Source organism: Panicum virgatum, chromosome 7K (assembly GCF_016808335.1).
Source record: "Panicum virgatum strain AP13 chromosome 7K, P.virgatum_v5, whole genome shotgun sequence".
NCBI classification, from domain to species: Eukaryota; Viridiplantae; Streptophyta; class Magnoliopsida; order Poales; family Poaceae; genus Panicum; species Panicum virgatum.
The window spans coordinates 3,538,433-3,559,892 of NC_053142.1; the positions used below are offsets into that span (position 1 = coordinate 3,538,433).

At 48.1% G+C, this 21,460-nt stretch overlaps 1 long non-coding RNA gene across 2 annotated transcripts; it reads left to right on the forward strand.

Moving 5' to 3' along the window:
- Positions 1 to 6,117: 6,117 nt before the first annotated feature.
- On the forward strand, positions 6,118 to 18,120 carry LOC120639590. Of its 2 annotated transcripts, XR_005661506.1 has the most exons (4): positions 6,118 to 6,674; positions 17,474 to 17,620; positions 17,708 to 17,939; positions 18,082 to 18,120. It is a non-coding gene; the product is annotated as an uncharacterized LOC120639590 (long non-coding RNA). The 2 variants fall into 2 exon arrangements; XR_005661505.1 differs by having other exon boundaries at positions 17,474 to 17,939.
- The last annotated feature ends 3,340 nt before the right edge of the window (positions 18,121 to 21,460 follow it).

Consider the following 21,460-nt stretch of genomic DNA (forward strand, 5'->3'; position numbering starts at 1 on the left):
GACATTAGATCCCCTGATCCTGCAGCTCACAGAATGGTAGAAGTCCCCTTCAAACTTTCATCTAAAACAGACTGCACAAACTGGAGCACTTACATGAACCAGCACATGAAAACAAAAGGCCCAGTAGGTAAAAAGGAACACACAGCCTTTCTAAATCTTTGGTTAGAACATTTCATCTTCTGTGGTCCCTCCTTAGCCCCAACCAAGAATTATCTTTCTTTGGCTTACCATCTGGCTCATGGCAATCGCACCAGCCTAGACAAGCTTTTCCTCGGAGAAACATACAGATGTCTCTATTTGATGACAACTAGCTTGCTCAGCCAAAGGAAACTCAGAACTGGAGGCTCTTGGTGGTTCATTCAGTTATGGGCACAACTCTATTTCCAGCACCAGATTCCAAACTTTCAAAGCCTAGCCAAGAATTCCTTCCCTGACGAAAATGGCAAACCAATTAGATGCACCAGCTACGGCCAAGCCCTATTCAGCCTCCCTGGCAGTAAACTGAACTCAACAGATGCAACAAAATGGTTTAAAGTTTTCTACAAAGGCCTAGAGAATCCCTTCTTTCCATTCACTGAATCTGAAGCCTTTGAGAATCCATCTACCTTTAGGCAGGATAGCTTTGCCGATGACAACAGCACTCGGCATCTATATTCTCTAATGATCCGACCTGGCTTCCTTCCTGTCGGCACAAGCACTTCCAACAGAATCATCAAACCAGGTTATGAAACCTATCAACCAGTCATAGCAGCTCGGCAATTCGGCCTAGGACAAGTCCCTCCCCACTTTCATATTCACCACATGGTGGAGAGTAGAGCTGATCTACCTGATGGTCTTACCGGTTCAAGATGCTACAGCATGTTTGACAATCTCCACATTCCAATACCAGCCGATCTATCCTTTACTCCCTCATCAATCGGATTTAACACCTGGTGGGAAATGTGGAAAACTCATGTATTCAGAAGAGCTTTAGGCCCTCTACTGCAGCAAATTGATCCTGAATATGCAATCCCCGAGGAAGAGGTACTGAACCTGTGCTCTTATTCTTTCTAAGCCCTCTCCCATTTCTCTTGGCTAACCTTGCTCACCTTGCTTGCAGCAACAAGATGGTCCAGAACCCATGACAAATAACGGGGAGCCATTCCACTTTCTCCCAACCGCTCCTGATATTCTCTTTTGCAAGGGATCACCGCCAATGAAGAAAGTGATAATGACTGTTCAGCCAGACTCACCCCAGTTGGCCTCTAAGCGGAGACAAACCTCTTGAAGTGCTGCCCCCCGAGTCCCAACTAAGAAAAGGAAGATCTTCATGAGACGGGTCATCAAGAAGACAGCACAACCTTCCCCAAGTCCATCAGACTCCAACACCGACCAGGTAATTCATCTCTCTGAAATTTCCTGAATGATTCTTTTCTTATGCACACGTACTCTAGTTGATTGTAATCCTTTCTCCAGGACGCAGCTGAAGACATCCTTAGCACTGGAAGCCCATCACAACAGGGAACCCCCGTTCATGAAGTCAATACTGGAACAACTGAAATCCCTGAACAGCAAGATCCAACCATCATCCGAGCAGAAATCCGCAGCGAAGAAACTGCAACAGATGACGTGATGATGGAAACCCAACCCGGAACTCACGATGCTCCGATAGAGGCGCATGACGAACAAGCTGACATAGCCGATGCTACTGTCGCTGCCCCAACTGAGCCGATCACACTTGGATCGACCATCGCTTCTTCCTCACAACAGGTAACATCGCATGAGCCGATTTTAAATCAGCTGATAACTCTGTTGATATACCTTGCTCCCAAAACTAACTCTGATATCTCCACAGGGCTTCAATATTTCAGATTTGCTCACCTTTGACCCAGCATCAATGGGTCTGATCGCCCCCGGAGCGAAGGTACCACCACCACAGCAGCCGATTGACCTCGCAGATCAGCTTCAACACATCAAAAATCTGATATCTGCTCCAATCAGTACCCTGGTCGATGACTCCAGTGAAATATAGAAAGTCCTCAAGCAGATAGAATCCCAACTCCCAGAGTCACTTCGGGTCAAGCTCTAGCCAGCCGGCGCTGCACTCTGCGCTTCTGTGAGCGGCTGAGCCCGTCAGGACACCATCGTGGACGATGATATTTATCCTCCCCTTCTAGCTCAAGGTCATCCCTGGATGGCTGCTCAATATGGTCGTCGTGACGTGCTTTGGGCCCCAAGCGCTGGAACACCGATATCTCGCCTGGCTGGTGTCCCCGAGGCCTGCACTCCAAGCAATCATCGATAGTAGGCAATCGGCTCATGCCGGAATTCCAATAGTACTTGAAGAACGGGTAGTGCCAGTGGTCACGTATAGCCTGGCGCCTCCCCAGCGTCCTCCCTGTGCGGTGCTCATACTCCTCCTTTTTCGATTCATATCGGCGGCGCAACTTGTACTGATACTGATATTTTTCCAGAAGCCAATTGGAAGCTGGGAGTTGATTGCGGATGTGATGCACTTGTTGGTCAGTAACATGTTGCTGCTCCGGCTCGTCCTCATCCTGGGGCCGTTTTCCAGAAGCGGCCTCTTTCCTCTGCTCGTCACAGCGGCGCATGGGTCCCGCCATGTTAATCTGGAACGCCAAGTTCTGGCCCTCAGGCCTAGAATCCGACAGCTCCACCACGTTAGCTTGTGGGAATGGTTGACTGTCCACCTTCATCGTGTGTTGGGCCAAAATTAATCGGCCTTGCTCGATAGCCGATTGGATCTGCCGATGCAGCTCCTTGCAGTCATTCGTGGCATGAGTGAACGAGTGGTGCCACTTGCAGTACAGCCTCCCCTGCAGCTCTTGCGTCGTTGGCAACTTGTGATTCTCTGGGAGTTTCAACAGCTTTTCCTTGAGCAGTAAGTCAAATATCTGCTCTGCCTTGGCCTTGTCAAAGTCAAAGCCCTTCACAAGTCCCTTCTGTTTGACCCACTTGCACGGGACGGGGCTTGCCCCCCGGGTCCACTCTGCCACAGCCACTTCTTGTTCCCCGCTAGAATCATCAGAATCATCTGCTTGGGCCATATTCACATGGCGCTTGAATTTTTCCTGGTACAGATCAGGGTGATAGTCTTCATATGCCATGAGCTTCTGTACCATGTGCGCCAGAGAGGTGAATTCCAACTGAAAAGCCAGATCCTTGATCGGCTTAGCGAGCCCCAGAACTGCCAAATCGACTGCCTCCTTTTCTATGATGCACGATGAGTAGCATTGATTCTTGACCTCTCTGAAGCGCTGCACGTACTCCGACACACTTTCCCCTCGCTTCTGCTTGACTTGGGCGAGGTCAGCAATCCCGGCTTCAGCAGCCTCTGAATGATACTGGGTGTGGAATTGATCTTCCAGCTGCCTCCAAGTCCGGATCGAATCTGGGGGTAGTGACGTATACCACCCAAAGGTTGAACCCGTGAGAGACTGGGAGAAGAAATGGACCCTTAGAGGATCCAACACTGAGATCATCCCGAGCTGCGTTAGATATCGGCTCACGTGCTCGATAGAGCTGGCCCCTTCTAATCCGCTGAACTTGGTGAACTCCGGGAGCCGATACTTGGACGGCAACGGGATCAAGTCGTAATCACTTGGATACTGCTTAGAATAGAGGATCGCCTTTCTCTTGGGCAGGATGCCGAACTGGTCCCTTAATATTGCACTGACTTGCTCCACACTCAAAACTCCGGGGACCGAGGGCTCAGCACTCGGCCCGATAGCGTACTTCACTAGCCATGCCTGCTTCTCCACATCTGTCCCTGAAGCTCCCGTATTTGCCAGCTATCCCGCATGCATTGGGTTGATGTTATCAGGTATGTACGTGTACGTGCACGTGTAGCCGTGCAGGATCTCCTTAGGCGGCTCGTTCAGGAACTGGCCTTCCCCGGGATCACCGCCGATCTTGTAGACGACGTAGATCGGCGAACTCTATGGCCCTGGAGTTGTGAGCGAGTACGATATTGGCGGCCTAGACTGAAGTGAGGCTTCTCCCCTATGACTCCCCAGGATTGGTCCTGATGGGTAGTACTGGTTCTTGATCACCTCCTGGACGACACGATGCGCCACACACTCGAGCTCATTCACCAGGCTTTCTGAGTGCCGATGAAGCGTGTGAGCCACCATGTAGTTCATCTCCTAGCGCAGGGCTCTGGTGCGCTCCTCTGATGGTACGGACAAATCAACATTGTCGAGAGCACCTTCGGGTGAGAACCCCTTCCACCTGATGCCGTGGTTGCGGGTCCTCTCGAAAGAGCCGATGAGATCGTCTTCAAACTGAGCTTTGACCACGTCGTATTTATGCTTGTGTTCTGGAGTCAGCTCGTCATATGTGATAGGTTTGGTGACCGGCGGGATCGGTGCTTGGTCCTGAGGTCCTGTCATCTCTGCGGCGGGCGTTGTTGCTTATGAGGGTCCCACCAGGTGTGCCAGAATGTGTTGTCAGTCAAAATCCACCGGCGAGTAGCGACAGGCAACACGAAGAGCCGGGAGGTCACCGGGGCACTGGCAGGCACTGCTCCCTCGTCAACGGCCCGCAATCCTAGCACACGCCACGGCTTCCTGAGACGCAGGGCAACCCTAAAGACCTATAATTGATCAGGAGGGTGCGAACGTGCTTGCGACGATTTGCCTGCATACACAAACACGTGCAAACATAAGTCTGAGCCATGGTCGGCTCCCCGGGACGACTCTTGCATCAGCTTTAAAGAGCCGATCGAGTCCCAGTGTCAGATTGGATCTGCATATCCAGATGGTAATGGACAAAGCAAATAACTGCAAAAACTGCTTCAATTAAATCTAGCTAATCTAATCCACGACGGTAAAATCTTCACTGCTAGATCGGAACATCCTACACGTAATTAGGCCTAACGAGCGTAATTGATAACCAAACCTTAACCAGAAAAGAGGCCTAAGAATAAGCGAAAGCCGATTCCCAGATCAATCCCTATTAAGATCAAGGCAAAGCATCTAATACGTCACCGGATCACCCAACCCGTTTGCACGGCCTAACCTAGCAGATATTACGCCGATTCTTAAATATAAGAACAAACCATAACAGATTAGATCTACTAGACAGAAAAGAAGCAGGGTGTCATCTCTACGCGGCTAACTCTATGCAACGAGAATTAGCATAAGATTAAAACATGAGCACGCAGAGATGGCATGATATTCGTAGATGATAAGCAACAAATGCACGATGAATCTACTAAAGATCATGCTACGAAAATCAGGATAATTAGCACTACTCGCCATAAAAAATGCTTCAGTACGAGTAATACCAAGGTAAAAGCAAGAACAACACTGCCCTGATCGCAAGAAGCGATCAGGGCAGCATGGCGCTTACTTGGATGAAACCCTAGAATTAGGGGTGGTGGTGCGCCGAGAGTTGTTGTTTTCGAAACGTGATGACGTTCTTCTTTTACAAATATCATAGGGTACATATTTATAGTCCGGAGACTTGGAAAACAATCTAAACTAACGTGTCCATATCGGACTCTATCTCTAACTCAATCTGAACTAAATCTAAGGATACATGGCCCAAATGCTCATGCAGGAGCCGATTCGTAAGCCTCCTTCAATTTCTTCATTAAGCCCAACTCACTCGCGGCCCATAAATTAACCTGTTAATTTATGGCGATAACACCTCCTTTAGCGTTAATCCAGTATCAGAAAGAAATATCGCGGCCTGTAGGTCCGCCTGGAGTTGTACGTCCATCCGGTGTAGGAGTGGCAACCCTGGCACCCGGAGGGGCTCGAGTTCTTTTTGTTGTGTGCCAAGCTGAGGAATGGTCTTGCCACATTTTTTCTTCATATTTCTCATCTTGTGTGCCTTTGTCAGAGTATGTTCATAGTCCGAGGGTAAGCTTTTCAGTTTGTGGTGGGTTGTCTAGGCTCGCGAGAAGCTTTTTCCCTAATTCTAGAGGTACCTTTTCCCTCGGCAGGGGGACTTTAGGCTTCAACTGTTCTTTTATATATCGAGCAGTGTCCTCTTCCAACTCCTCAGTGGTCTTCTCGTAGGTCAATTTTCTTTCGACCGTTTTCTGCTCCTTCTTTGAGGGTCCAGCCGCTGGGAGGGATGTTATCTTTTTCTTTCACGGCTACGTCCACTGGCGCGGCTTCAAGTTGACGTCTAGTGGCCCAATCTCTAGGAAGTTACCATGGCCCACGGTAGAGTCTCTCTGCATATCTAGAATGGAATGAAAAGGTAGGATGAGGATGTTGGGGGATCCGATCTGAGGTCATGCAATATTTTGGAGTTCGCTTAATGGGCCTCCTTGCAGCAAAAGGATGGTAGGCTATGGTCTGGCCGGCGTGGACACCCTCTGTGGGCTCCTATACCAGTACCAAAACATGTTCGCTTCTGCAAAATAAACAGCCACTCGAAGCATGCAGAGGAGTAAGTTACCCAAGATAATTAAATACAGTATGAACCAAAAAGAGTATGCAGGAGACCGGGAGAGACTGCAGACTTACTTGGCCTGGTCTTTATGTATCCCCAATGCTCGTTTCCATTGGGGGTTCCCATTGATATTGCTGCGGTACCGGTGGAGAACATAAGAATGGCTGTGATGTCGAAGGAGCAGATGCAGATGGGAAGTTTACCACAACGCGCCAAACATTTGCAGATCTTTTAGATTTGATCCACTCCCAGAGTGATAGTGTATGGTAAGATTCTGTTTACTCAACAAATTGCATACATGTCCATTCTTTGCATTCCGTTTTCATAAAATTAAGTAGGTGTTGTCGGTCGAAACCCACCGGCGAGCAGTGACAGGCAACACGAAGAGCCGGGAGGTTGCCGGGGCGCTGGCAGGCACTGCTCCCTCGTCGACGGCCCGCAAATCCAGCACACGCCACGGCTTATGAAGACGCAGGGCGTGCCACCTGACCTATACCCGATCAGAAAGGTGCGAACATGCTTGCAACGATCTGCCTGCATACACAAACACGTGGAAACATAAGTCCGAGCCGTGGTCGGCTCCCCGGGACGACTCTTGCATCGGCTTTAAAGAGCCGATCGAGTCCCGGTGTCAGATTGGATCTGTTCGTATCCGGATATTGATAAATAAAGTAAATAACTGTAAAGCTACTTCAATTAAATCAAACTAATCTAATCCACAACGGTAAAAGCTTCACTGTTAGATCGGAACATCCTACACGTGACTGGGCCTAATGAACATAACAGATAACTAAACCATAACCAAAACAGAGGCCTAAGAACTAGCAAGAGCCGATTCCCAGAACAATCCCTATCAAGGCTAAGATAAAGCATCTACTACATCACTGGATCGCCCAACCCGTTTGCAAGGCCTAACCTAGCATATATTATGCCAACTCTTATGTACAAGAGCAAACCGTAACAAATTGGATCTATTAGATATAAAAGAAGCAGGGTGTGTTGTCTCCGTGCAACTAATTCTATGCGACAAGAACTAGCATAAGATTGAAACGTGACTGCACAAAGACAACATGATATTCGTAGATGGTAGGCAATGAAAGCACGATGAATTCTACTAAAAGCCATACTACGAACATCAAGATAACTAGCATTACTCGCCACTTCCATATTCACCACTTGGTGGAGAGTAGAGCCGATCTGCCTGATGGCCTCACCAGTTCAAGATGCTACAGCATGTTCGATGATCTCCACATTCCAATACCAGCTGATCTGTCCTTCACCTCCTCATCAATCGACTTCAGCACATGGTGGGGAATGTGGAAAACACATGTATTCAGGAAAGCTCTAGGTCCTCAACTGCAGCAAATTGATCCTGAATATGTAATCCCCGAGGAAGAGGTATTGAATCTGTGCACTTTAATCCTTCTAAGTCCTCTATCCCTTTCTCTTGCCTAATCCTGCTCACCCTGTTGGCAGCAACAAGATGGTCCAGAACCCATGACCAGCAACGGGGAGCCATTCCACTTTCTTCCAACTGCCCCTGATGTACTCTTCTGCAAGGGATCACCAACAATGAAGAAAGTGATAATGACTGTTCAGCCAGACTTACTTCCGTCGGCTTCCAAACGAAGACAAGCTTCTGCAATTGTTGCCCCTCGAGTTTTAACCAAGAAAAGGAAGATGATCACAAGGCGAGTCATCAAGAAACCAGCACCAGCTTCCCCAAGCCCATCAGAGTCCAACACCAACTAGGTAACTCATCTTTCTAAAACTTCTTCTTTATTGCATACACATGTACTCTGGTTGACTGTAGTTCTATTTCCAGGACGCAGCTGAAGACATCCTTGAAACCAGTATCCCAGCACAACACGAAGTCATCGTTCATGAAGCTGACACTGGAGCAACTGAAACTTCAAATACTCTGACGGATGTACATGACGAACAGGCTAACACAGTCGAAGCCCCTGTTGTCACCTCCAATCCAACCGGATCGGCTACACTTGAACCGATCATCACTCCCTTTTCAGAACAGGTAACTTTATGAGCCAATTCTAAACCAGCCGATAGCTTCATAAATGCATCTTGCTCTAACTTCAGATATATCCATAGGGCTTTGATATTTCAGGTTTGCTTTCCTTTGACTCGGCATCAATCGGTCTGACTGTCCCTGGAGTAGAAACACCATCTTTGCAGCAATCGGCTAATTTGGCACATCAGTTTCAACTCATCAAGGATCTACTATCTGCTCCGATCACTACTCTGGTTGATGATTCCAGCAAGATAAAAGAAATTCTTGAGCAGATAGAATCCCGGCTTCCAGAATTACTTCGAGTCAAACTTTGGCCAGCCGGCCATCTTCCTTTCTTTCGGGCAGAGGTGAAGGCAGCTCAACAAAGAATAGAAGCACGTCGTTCTCAAGTCTCTCTGAAAACTGACATATCTCAAAAGTGCAAAGCCCTCAACCAAAAGAAAGCAACTCTAGATGCTAAAGCTGATATCTCCGAGAACACAAGATGACTCAACCTCTTGGAAAAGGAACTGATGGAACTTGAAGAAAAGGTCCGCAATACCCAAAGACTAATCCAAGAGGAGAAAGCTTCGATCGCAAACTCCAAGCAGGAAGCCCAAGAAATGACTGAACAAATACAGGCAGAGTTTGCAGAGATAAGCACCTTGAGTCGGCAGATAATATCAGGCGATGACAAGGACGACGAAGAAATCATTGCAAGAGCTGACGCTGTACGTGCAGAAGCCATCCATGCTATAGAAGGATTCCTGAACTAGTAGGACTATTCAGAAACATTTGATGTTGCCTGTTAAACCTGAAACTTGTACTCATTTAAAACACCTTAAGTTGATGGTTACACATCGGCTATCTTGCTTCTCATACGTATTTTACTAGCCAACTCAACATGTTGGCCTCTCATTCATTTTTTTTACCGGCCAACTCAACGTGTTGGCCTATCTCCTTTTTTTTACCGGACAACTCGACGTGTCGGCCTTTCTCTTTTTTTTACTGGCCAACTCAATGTGTTGGCCTTTTTCTTCTTTTTTTTTACTGGCCAACTCAACGTGTTGGCCTTTCTCGGTACAGCCAGATGGATCTCATCGGCTCTTGTTACTCGCTTTCCCACATGCTCGGGAAATACTTCTTGAGGTGTTGGCCATTGACAGCAACAAGAAATTTGACGCCGTCCAATTCCTCGAGTATGTATGCATTTCCAGGCAAAACCTGATCAATCTTGTACGGCCCATGCCAAGTTGGAGACCACTTGCCATACTTTTTATCTTTGGTTCCCAATGGCAATACTGCCTCCCAAACCAAGTCTCCAACCTGGAAATTCTTTGGCTTGACCTTCTTGTTGTACGCACGAGCAACTTTAGCCTTGTTTTCCTTAATCTTTTCCAATGACCAAAGTCTTAGCTCTGTCAGGTCCTCCACATTTTCATTCATCAAGGCTGCATACTGTTCGGTTGTCAGATCGTTCTGGAACTCGACACGCCTTGATCCCGCCATGATTTCCCATGGTAACACAGCGTCTTGGCCGTAGATCAAATGGTACGGCGATGTCTTGGTGGACCCGTGACATGAAATACGATATGCCCACAAAGCTTCTGACAACACCTCATGCCAGCGCCTAGTATATTCATCGATCTTTCTCTTGATCAACTTGATAAGGCTCTGGTTGGATGCTTTAGCTTGTCCATTAGCCTGGGCATAATATGGAGATGATCTGATCAGCTTAATCCCCATGTCAGCGGTGAACTTCCTGAATTCCTCTGATATAAAGACCGATCCTCCATCGGTTGTAATAGTTTGAGGAATCCCAAATCTATGAATGATGTGCTCTTTGACAAAGCTGATCACATCTCTTGACGCTACTGACCTCATGGGCACTGCCTCCACCCACTTTGTGAAATAATCTGTAGCAGCTAAGACCCACTGGTGACCCTTGCTAGATGACGGGTTGATCTGACCAATCATGTCCATGGCCCAACCTCTGAATGGCCACGGTTTGATGATAGGATTCATTACAGATGCTGGCACTATCTGAATTTTGCCAAACCTCTGACATGCCTGACATCCCTTGTAATATTTGAAGCAATCTTCAAGCATAGTGGGCCAGTAATAACCCGATCGCCTAATCAGCCACTTCATCTTATGAGCCGATTGATGAGTACCGCAGGTTCCCTCGTGAACCTCATGCAGGAGCCGATTTGACTCTGAAGGTCCCAGACATTTAAGCAGTAGTCCTTCCAAGGTTCTGTAGAACATATCATCCCCTATCAGAACAAACTTCATAGCCTTGAGTCTTATCCTTCTGGGTGCCCCTCGAGCCGAATCCTTCAAATAATTGAAGATATCGGCTCTCCAGTCTCCAGGTTCTAGAAACTGAATCTCCACATGGACTTCATCGGTTGTTTCCTTATACCCGGAAGCCATCTGTGCCAAATCATTGGCTTCACTGTTCAGAGTCCTGCGTATCCAGTGGAAATTGATGTACCTGAATCGTGACATCAACTCACGGCACTGCAGCCATATTGGAAAAAGAGCCTCACTCTCACATCTATATTCTTCCGTGAGCTGAGAAATCACCAGCTTCGAATCTCCAAATATTTCCACCGCTTCTGCACCAGCTTCGAGGAGCAGTTCCATCCCTTTGCGAACAGCTTCATACTCTACCAAATTATTGGTGCATGGGGCAGTCATCCTGATGGAAAAGGAGTAAGTCGCCCCTCGAGGCGACACCAACAGAATTCCCACACCACACCCATCATCACAAGCCGATCCGTCAAAGAACATAGCCCAAGCACGAATAAATAGTGCAGCAATATCAGTGCCGATCCTATCTGCAACAAGATCTGCCAGTGCCTGTCCTTTGACTGCTTTTGCAGGCTGATATCGAATATCGAACTCTGACAATGCAAACATCCATTTCCCAAGCCGGCCTTTCAGAACAGGAGCCGACAGCATGTGCTTTATGACATCCGATTTGCATGTGACAATTGTTTCCGCCGAGAGCAAAATATGATGAAGCTTTGTACATGTAAAGAATAAGCAAAGGGAAATCTTCTCGATTTCAGGATACCTGGTCTCGGCGTCTAACATGCGCCTGCTGAGGTAGAAGACCACCCTCTCTTGGCCATCGTGCTTTTGGATTAACATCGAAGCAATGGAAGTGTCACCCACGGATAGGTACACATAGAACGGCCTATCTTGCTGAGGAGGAACTAACACTGGAGGCTTTGACAAATATTCTTTGATTTCGTCAAAAGCTTACTGCTGTTCTGCCCCCCCAGCCAAACTCATCATCGGATTTGATCTTCACTAAACCCATGAACGGTTCGATGCGTCCAGACAGATTAGAAATAAATCGTCTGATAAAGTTAATTTTACCGATGAGCTTCTGCAACTCCTTCTTCATGGTAGGCGGCTTCATCGTCTTCACAGCTTCTTGACTCTTCAAGCCGATCGCAATTCCCCGTTCTTGCACTAGGAATCCCAAAAATTGACCGGCCGATACGCCAAAGGCACATTTCTTTGGGTTCATTTTGAGCCCAAACTTCCGAGTCCTCTCCAAGACCTGACGCAAATCTTCTAGATGCCCCCCAGCTGATTTGGACTTGACCACGACATCATCAATATAAATTTCTACCAGTTTGCAGATGAGATCATGAAAAATGTAATTCATGGCACGTTGGTACATTGCACCGGCATTTTTCAATCCAAAAGTCATAACCAAGTACTCGAACAATCCGACTGCACCTGGTACTCTGAACGCGGTCTTGTGTACATCCTCTGGGGCCATGAAAATCTGATTGTAGCCGGCATTACCGTCCATAAAGCTCATCATCTTATGGCCAGCTGCTGCATTGATCAATGTTTCTGCAACAGGCATTGGATACTCATCTTTTGGCGTTGCTCTGTTGAGGTCCCTGAAATCCACGCAGACTCGCCATCAGCCATCCTTCTTTTGTACGGGGACCACGCTGGAGATCCACTCTGCATACCAACATGGCCTGATGAATCCTACGTCCAGCATCTTTTGCACCTCCTTCTTAACCTCCTCTAGGAATTCGGCCTTCATCTGCCGTGCTGGTTGCTGAAACGGCCGAAATCCCTTCTTGAGCGGGAGCCGATGCTCGACGATATTTCTATCTAGACCAAGCATCTCAGTATAGTCCCATGCAAAACATCCCGGTACTCCTTCAACAGTGCTATCATTTGCTCATGCAAGATCGGGTCTAACTTTTTGCTGATAAATGTCGGTCGCGGCTTATCCCCGGGACCGATATCGACTTCCTCCAAATCGTCAGCAGACGTAAACCCATAACCTAGCTTGCCACCGTCTGAAAGATCGACATCGAAAGCAAACACAGGTAGATGACAAGAAAAATTTTCCGGCCAACCGCATGGGCTGGCTGCTCCCACATTTCCGTTATCATTCAGAACTGAATGCTCAGCAAAGGCCATTGTTTGTACACGATGTGACAATTGTAACCCCAAATACATATTACTCATTTTTTGGGGCCGGTCGCTGGGACCGGCCTCTCTAACCTTGTTGGATTCCGTAGCATGCCAGGACATGTCTACTCTGTGAGGCCAGTGGATAAGACCAGCCTCAGCCCATTTTTTGTCGCTTCGATCCGATCACAATCTTTCAGCGCGATCCCTGAGATCGGCTCTTGGCCTTCCGCATCCCAGGCGTTCATGTCCACAAGCGAAACCTCGCTGGAATCATCTGCACGGACCACCTCCACTTCATCGCCATCCCACTGGACCAAACATTGGTGCATCGTGGAAGGAACACAACATTTGGCGTGAATCCAATCCCTCCCAAGCATCACTGTGTATGTACTCTTACTATTGACGATGAAGAACGACGTTGGAACGGTCTTGCGGCCGACTGTCAACTCCACATTTAGGACACCCTGTGCCTCCGATAGCTGACCGTTGAAATCATTGAGCATGAGATTGGTCTTGATGAGATCAGCAGTAGAACGACCCAATCAGCGCAGCACTGAGTACGGCATCAGGTTGACTATGGCGCCAGTGTCGACCAACATCCTGTTCACAGGCTTGTCGTCGATGAAGCCCTTGAGATACAATCCCTTCAGGTGCTTGTAGCTCTTCTCCTTGGGCTTCTCAAAGATGATCGGTTGTGGGCCGAGATCCAGCTGCGCGATGGCCAATTCCTCCGGTTGGGGCGCCCGAAACTCCGACGGGAGCACAAACACCATGTTCACATTAGCCGACGGCTTCTCATCGGCTTTTGTCTGCTTGGGGTGCCACTCCCTCCTTGTGGGACGCCTCCCCTCCCTTCGCGGTCGCCTGACTTGCTCCGTGAGATCCGGACGCGCTTTCCTCAGCACATCGAGGTACTTTGCTTCTACCTCTTCAAGATTGCGCAGGCGTTGTACCCTGCGCTTCTGTGATCGGCTGCGCCCGTCAGGACACCATCGTGGATGATGGTACTTGTCTTCCTCTTCTGGCTCGAGATCATCCCTGGATGGCCGCCTCACATGGTCATCATGACGTGTTCTGGGCCCCAAGCGCTGGAACACCGATGTCTCATTCTGCTGGCGTCCTCGAGGCCTGCACTCCAAGCAATCATCTATAGTAGGCAATCGGCTCATGCCGGAATTCCAATAGTACCTGAAGAACGGGCAATGCCAGTGGTCGCGTATAGCCTGGCGCTTCCCCAGCGTCCTTCCTGTGCAGTGCTCGTACTCATCTTCTTCCGACTCGCATCGGCGACGCAACTTGTACTGGTACTGGTACTTTTCCAAAAGCCGATTGGAAGCTGGAAGCTGGTTGCAGATGTGACGCACTTGCTCTTCAGTCACATATTGCTGTTCCAGTTCGTGTTCATCCTGCGGCCGTTTGCCAGAAATGGCCTCTCTCCTCTGTTCGTCACGGTGGCGCATGGGTCCCGCCATGTTGATCTGGAATGCCAAATTCTGGCCCTCGGATCCGAAATCTGATAGCTCCACCACGTTAGCTTGTGGGAACGGTTGACTGTCCACTTTCATTGTGTGTTGGGCCAGAATTAATCGGCCCTACTCGATAGCCGATTGGATCTGACGACGCAGCTCCTTGCATTCACACGTGGTATGAGTGAACGAGTGATGCCATTTACAGTACAGCGTCCCCTGCAACTCTTGTGGGGTTGGCAGCTTGTGATTCTCTGGGAGCTTCAACTGTTTTTCCTTGAGTAGCAGATCAAATATCTGCTCTGCTTTGGCCACGTCGAAGTCGAAGCCCTTCACAAGCCCCTGCTTTTTGACCCATTTGCACGGGACGGGGTTTGCCCCCCGAGTCCACTCTGCCACGGTCACTTCTTGTTCCTCGCCAGAATCATCGGAATCACCTGCTTGGACCATGTTTACATGGCGCTTGAATATTTCTTGGTACAGATCAGGGTGGTAGTGTTCATATGCCGTAAGCTTCTGCACCATGTGAGCCAGAGAGGTGAATTCCAACTGATAAGCCAGATCCTTGATCGGCTTAGCGAGTCCCAGGACAGCCAAATCGACTGCCTCCATCTCTGTGATGCGCGATGAGTAGCATCGGTTCTTGACTTCTCTGAAGCGCTGTACGTACTCGGAGACAGTTTCCCCACGCTTCTGCCTAACTTGGGCAAGGTCGGCAATCCCGGCTTCAGCAGCTTCTGAATGATACTGGGTGTGAAACTGATCTTCCAGCTGCCTCCAAGTCCGGATCGAATCTGGTGGCAGTGATGTGTACCATCCAAAAGCTGAACCTGTGAGAGACTGGGAGAAGAAACGGACCCTCAGAGGATCTGATACTGAGATCATCCCAAGCTGTGTCAAGTATCGGCGCACATGTTCAATGGAGCTGGCTCCCTCTGATCCACTGAATTTGGTGAATTCCGGAAGCCGATACTTGGGTGGCAACAGGATCAAATCGTAGTCACTTGGATACGGCTTGGAATAGCCGATCGCCTTTCTCTTGGGCAGGATGCCAAACTGATCCCTCAGTATTGCACTGACCTGCTCCACACTAAGAACTCCTGGGGCCGAGGGCTCAGCACTCGGCCCGGTAGCATACTTTGCCAGCCACGCCTGTTTCTCTGCGTCTGCTCCAGAAGCTCCTGGGTTTACCAACTGCACCGAGCGTGTTGAATTGACGCTGTCAAGAATGTATGCACACGTGTAGCCGTGCGGGATTTCCTTGGGTGGCTCGGTCAGGAACTGTCCTTCCCCAGGGTCACCACCGATCTTGTGGATGACATAGATTGGCGAACTCTGCTGTCCAGCTGCCGCGAGCGAGTAAGACACTGGCGGCCTAGATTGCAGCGCAACTTCCCCCCTGTGACTTCCCAAGATCGGTCCTGACGGGGAGTACTGGTCCTTGATCACCTCCTGGATAACGCAATGTGCCATGCGCTCGAGCTCGTTCACCAGGCTCTCTGAATGCCGATGAAGTGCGTGAGCCATCATGTAGTTCATCTCTTGGTGTAGGGCCCTGGTGCGCTCCTCTGAAGGCATGGACAGATCAACGTTGTCAAGAGCGCCTTCTGGTGAGAACCCCTTCCACCTGATGCCATGGTTGCGGGTCCTCTCGAAAGAGTCGATGAGATCGGCTTCGAACTGAGCTTTGACTTCATCGTATTTTTGCTTATGTTCTGGAGTCAGCTCTTCATACGTGACAGGCTTGGTGACCGGAGGAACCGATGCTTGGTCCTGTGCTCCTGTCATCTCTGCGGTGGGCGTTGTTGTTGATGAATGTCCCACCGGGCGTGCCAGAATGTGTTGTCGGTCGAAACCCACCGGCGAGCAGCGACGGGCAACACGAAGAGCCGGGAGGTTGCCGGGGCGCTGGCAGGCACTGCTCCCTTGTCGACAGCCCGCAATTCAAGCACACGCCGCGGCTTATGAAGACGCAGGGCGTGCCACCTGACCTATACCCGATCAGGAAGGTGCGAACGTGCTTGCAACGATCTGCCTGCATACACAAACACGTGGAAACATAAGTCCGAGCCGTGGTCGGCTCTCCGGGACGACTCTTGCATCGGCTTTAAAGAGCCGATCGAGTCCCGGTGTCAGATTGGATCTGTTCGTATCCGGATATTGATAAATAAAGCAAATAACTATAAAGCTGCTTCAATTAAATCTAACTAATCTAATCCACAACGGTAAAAGCTTCACTGTTAGATCGGAACATCCTACATGTGACTGGGCCTAATGAACATAACAGATAACTAAACCATAACCAAAACAGAGGCCTAAGAACTAGCAAGAGCCGATTCCCGGAACAATCCCTATCAAGGCTAAGATAAAGCATCTACTACATCACCGGATCATCCAACCCGTTTGCAAGGCCTAACCTAGCAGATATTACGCCAACTCTTATGTACAAGAGCAAACCGTAACAGATTGGATCTATTATATATAAAAGAAGCAGGGTGTTGTCTCCGGCAACTAATTCTATGCGACAAGAACTAGCATAAGATTGAAACGTGACTGCACAAAGACAACATGATATTCGTAGATGGTAGACAATGAAAGCACGATGAATTCTACTAAAAGTCATACTACGAACATCAAGATAACTAGCATTACTCGCCATCAAAAACGCTTCAGTACGAGTAATACCGAGGTAAAAGCAAGAACAACGCTGCCCTGATCGCAAGACGCGATCAGGGCAGCATGACGCTTACTTGGATGAAACCCTAAGATTAGGGGTGGCGATGCGCCGAGAGTTGTTTGCGAGACGTGATGACGTTATTCTTCATAAATAACATAAGGTACATATTTATAGTCCGGAGACTTGGGAAACAATCTAAACTAATCTTGTCCCGATCGGACTCTATCTCTAATCTTGAATTAAATCTAAAGATACATGGCCCATGTAGCCCAAATGCTCACGCAGGAGCCGATTTACAAGCCTTCTTAATCTTCTGCTCTAAGCCCAACTTGCTTTCGGCCCATAAATTAAACCTGTTAATTTATGGCGATAACAGTAGGTGTGTCAACTTACCCTGATAAATGAACCTGCTTGATCAGGCTAGAGTTTTTTTGATGTTCTAATTTTATGCAGAGTATAGACAACTTCTTGCTTGACACTGGCATGAACCCAGTGTTGACAATCGGCAACTTTTACGCATACTCAACATCACCAAGAAGAAACCAGGAGCCTGGACTGGCTCTTAATCATAAGGTCAAGATGGTCCCCAAGGGTCTCGTGGTAATGTCTCGGTATATGTATCTCGATATATTTCTTTGCTATCTAACTAATCCTTCCGGAGGTGCTCCAATTGAAATTAAACTGCAGTTGGCAAGAGGCGTCCATTGAAGTATACAATAATGGGCTGGTTAACGACCTTATGAAGCCAGCAATCGACGAGGCAAGCCCACAAATGGATCTACCCATGGGATGAATGTCCAATTTATTGTTGAATGTGATGAAGGATAGTAGTGTTTGTCTGTTTGATACATCCAAATATGATGTAGGTTGATGAGCTGCTCTCGCGCGGTGTGAACGTGACAGTGTGTACCAAGGCCAGGTGAGTAGCAAGTACTACTTGTGACAATGTGTCTCAGTGATTTATTTCAGCAAGAATATTAGAGCTTGTATCCCCTGTGCAGCCATATTTATCTGAATACTTTAGTTTCTTAGTACTGAACCAAATGTTTCATTCTTGTCAGCTGGATGTGATATGCTCGACATTTGGTGCAGAAGCATGGGTAAGCAAACTGAAGTAAGGCTACAATCTTCCCATTCTCGGTAGCTCTTGCATGGCTTCTTTTATGATAAGAGTGTCCATTTAATTTAGCTAGACTATTAAAAGTGTTTAGCCTTAAGTTTATTTTCAGAAACACATATTTTGTCAAGAAACAATCTTACACAAAGCATTCACATCCCCTCAGGTAAGTGCCTTAACTTGCATGGCATTTTTAGCGCTAGATAGAAAGAGTGAACCAGAATTTTTCCATTGGTAGTCAATTTCAACATACTGGGCTCATGTGCTAAAATTACCTCGTAAAAGAGCTCATGAATAGGGCTGGATAACGAGCCAGCTCAGCTCGGTTGAGTTTGTATAACAAGCTAGCTCGGCTCATTATCTAAGCGAGCACAAAAGCCGGCTTGGCTCGGCTGGTTTGCTAGAGCCAGCTTGTTTAGCTCGTGAGCTGCACTAAAATGTGTTATCACACAAAAGATCTAGGCCGAGTCAGCAAAAGAAGCAAAACTAAAACTAAAACGTCATTTTTATGGAATTAGAACTTTTTCAAGAATAGTAGTACTACTATATAGATTATACACAAGGACGCCAATAGCAAACGGAGCTGCTAGTGAGTGGACATCCGATCCGGGTGCTAGCATCGGACGCCCAGACAACGGAAACGGAAGCCCAGACAACAGAAATTCCCGCCGCAATATATATTTCGTATTGCATGTAACATACAAGAAATAAATGCTCTGGTCATCTGGTGCGAGTTTCGAACATATGGAAAAGCCCCGCTGCAACATGGGTAAATATTTCATGCAACAATCTAGTTAAAATTTCCACTATGACAACTTATCTGTTCCCTGCAACATTGAATATCACTAGTTGAAACTTCCGAATAAATGTACCACAACACTGATGAAAATAAAGCTAATCCTAACAATGATCCACTACAGCATCACCAAAATTATTACAAGATCGCAGATCAACTGTCGGATATTCGAGAACAACCGTTGCAACATCGAGGAAAAGATAACTCCCAACAGAAACTCTTGTTACTGTAACATTCAAACACATATTCTGCAACACTAGAAATCACTGACCGCAACGTCCAAACTCACAAGTTGCAACAACAAAAAAAACCTTGACTGTGGCTACATGCCTACATGGAGAGAGGAAATCGGAGGAATGAGGATGATGTCTATGGTGCTCAGGTGCATGTCATGCTTATTGCTTACCGCGATGGTCAGCCGCGTAAAAGTGAGAAGCTCCCCTCCATGGCCTTGTCCGCTCATCGTCTTATACCTTTGCGTGCCGACACCATGGCGGCTCCTTGCCTCCTTGCTTTTGTCTGCCATCACCGAAGCAACTCATGTTCATGTGCCACCAGGGTCTCGGATCTCCTCACCTCCGAGTGAGCTCCTCGCCTCTGCCCATGAGCCATCAGGGCCAGGGCCTCATCACTCATCAGATCTTCTCACTGCCGAGTCAGCTCCTCGCCTCTGCCTTCCACTACTAGGGACAATTGTGGCAGCGGCGGAATCGCAGAACGCGCCTAAGGTTGGGGATAGTATTGGACTTGTTGGGTAGTTGAAAACTGGGCTTAGCTATATTGGGCTGCTGTGCTGCTTAGCTGTTCGCGAGCACCTAGAGCTAGCTCGTTATAACCACTACTCTAGCAGATCCTATCACCGCCTGCTCATCAAAATTGGCATCACTGCCGGTTTGACCACCTGTTGAATTAGAGTTGATGGTGATAAGGTAGCCCATCGCAATCGGGTGCACAACTGGTGGTACAATCGATTAAAAAACAAAAGGAAAGAAAAATCCTGCACGTTCGCCGCTGGTCCTGCCTGCCACCGTGACCGTGCTGGCTGCCCGCACCCCTGCACAGCCCGACGGCCGCTGCAACCGCGCCTACCCTGTGCTGTCTGCCTGCGCGTCGGCGTGGCAGCGCGAGCCGACTTCCTGGGCATCTAGCGCTGCTCCCGCCCTCCACGAAGCCACTGCGGCTAGACGCGCCGCTAGCCCCACATTGCAAAGAAAGGGAGGGAGAGTGGCGGAGGTGGCGGCAGGTGAGGGGTGATGGAGGGGGGAGGTGGGAGGAGCTGCAGGAAAGGCACTACAGAACAGAGAAGAAGGGTGGGGAGGGGACATACGGTGGGGGAAGATGGGAGGGGATATGCAGCAGCAAAAGAAAGGAGGGGAGGGTCCAGCAGGGGATGATGGGAAGGGAGGGGGAAGAAGGAAGGGACTGGGGCAGCAGGGATGAGATTGGCTGTAGAAAAAGAGATAAGGACAGAAATGAGAGCAAGAAGGATAAGAGACAAATGAAGGAAAAAAAAGATGATATGTATTGACATCACTACCGGTTCGTAATAATTGTTGAACCTATTACTGCTAGTTCGTCATATGACCCGGTAGTGATACCTACTATTACCGCCGGATGGAACTGCTGTGATATACAATCACTGCCTATTGGACTCGAACCGGCGGTGATGAGGCATTGGGAATAGGTCATTATGTAGTAGTGAACTACGAGAAAAAATGTGCTCAACTCGTTCAGAATTTACAGCGAGCTGAGCAAAGTCGAACCTGAGACAGCTGTGAGCGGAGCGAGCTAACAAGCCATGAGCTTTTTATCCGGTCCTACTCATGAATAATATGCGTCGATTGCACAAAGCTATTCTAAATCTATCAATGTTCAAGCCCTCGTTCAGGACTTACAGCACTGACATGCTTGTTAAAAACCAAACTGAAGAATCGAGGACACCAAACCAGAAATATTACAAAAAGCTAGTGTTTTAACCATTATTTCAATGCCATTCATCTTGAAAGCATTTCGTTAATTTTCATCACCACCAGCCAGAGGGTAAGAGTTACTGACATTTGAATCAACCCGTGACAATGTTTTTTTGGTTGTCCAGCTCGGAGCTGGACTAAACACTGCTAGAAAAATGCACATACGTACCGGGCGGAAAACCGGTACTAACCGGGGGTTCCCGCCCGGTACCGCTCATTTGGTACTAAGTGCGCGTGCACTTAGTACCGGTCGGACCGCCCAGTACTAAACGGCCTGTTTAGTACCGGTTGGTAACACCAGCCGGTACTATATTGCTGTCCATGCCAGCAGCTAGGCCGAGTAGTACCAACCGGTACTAAAAGAAGTTTTTTTCTTTTTGTTCCTTTATATTTGTTCTCTTTTTCTTTCAATTTCAATTAATTAGTATTAGTAGTCGTACTTACAGCAGTTTATGTATTCGTACTCGTACTCGTATCTAGAATTCGTATTTGTATATGGGGCAAAGCAAATAAAAGAAATTATATACATACATGGATAAAAGAAATGTTAGAAATTA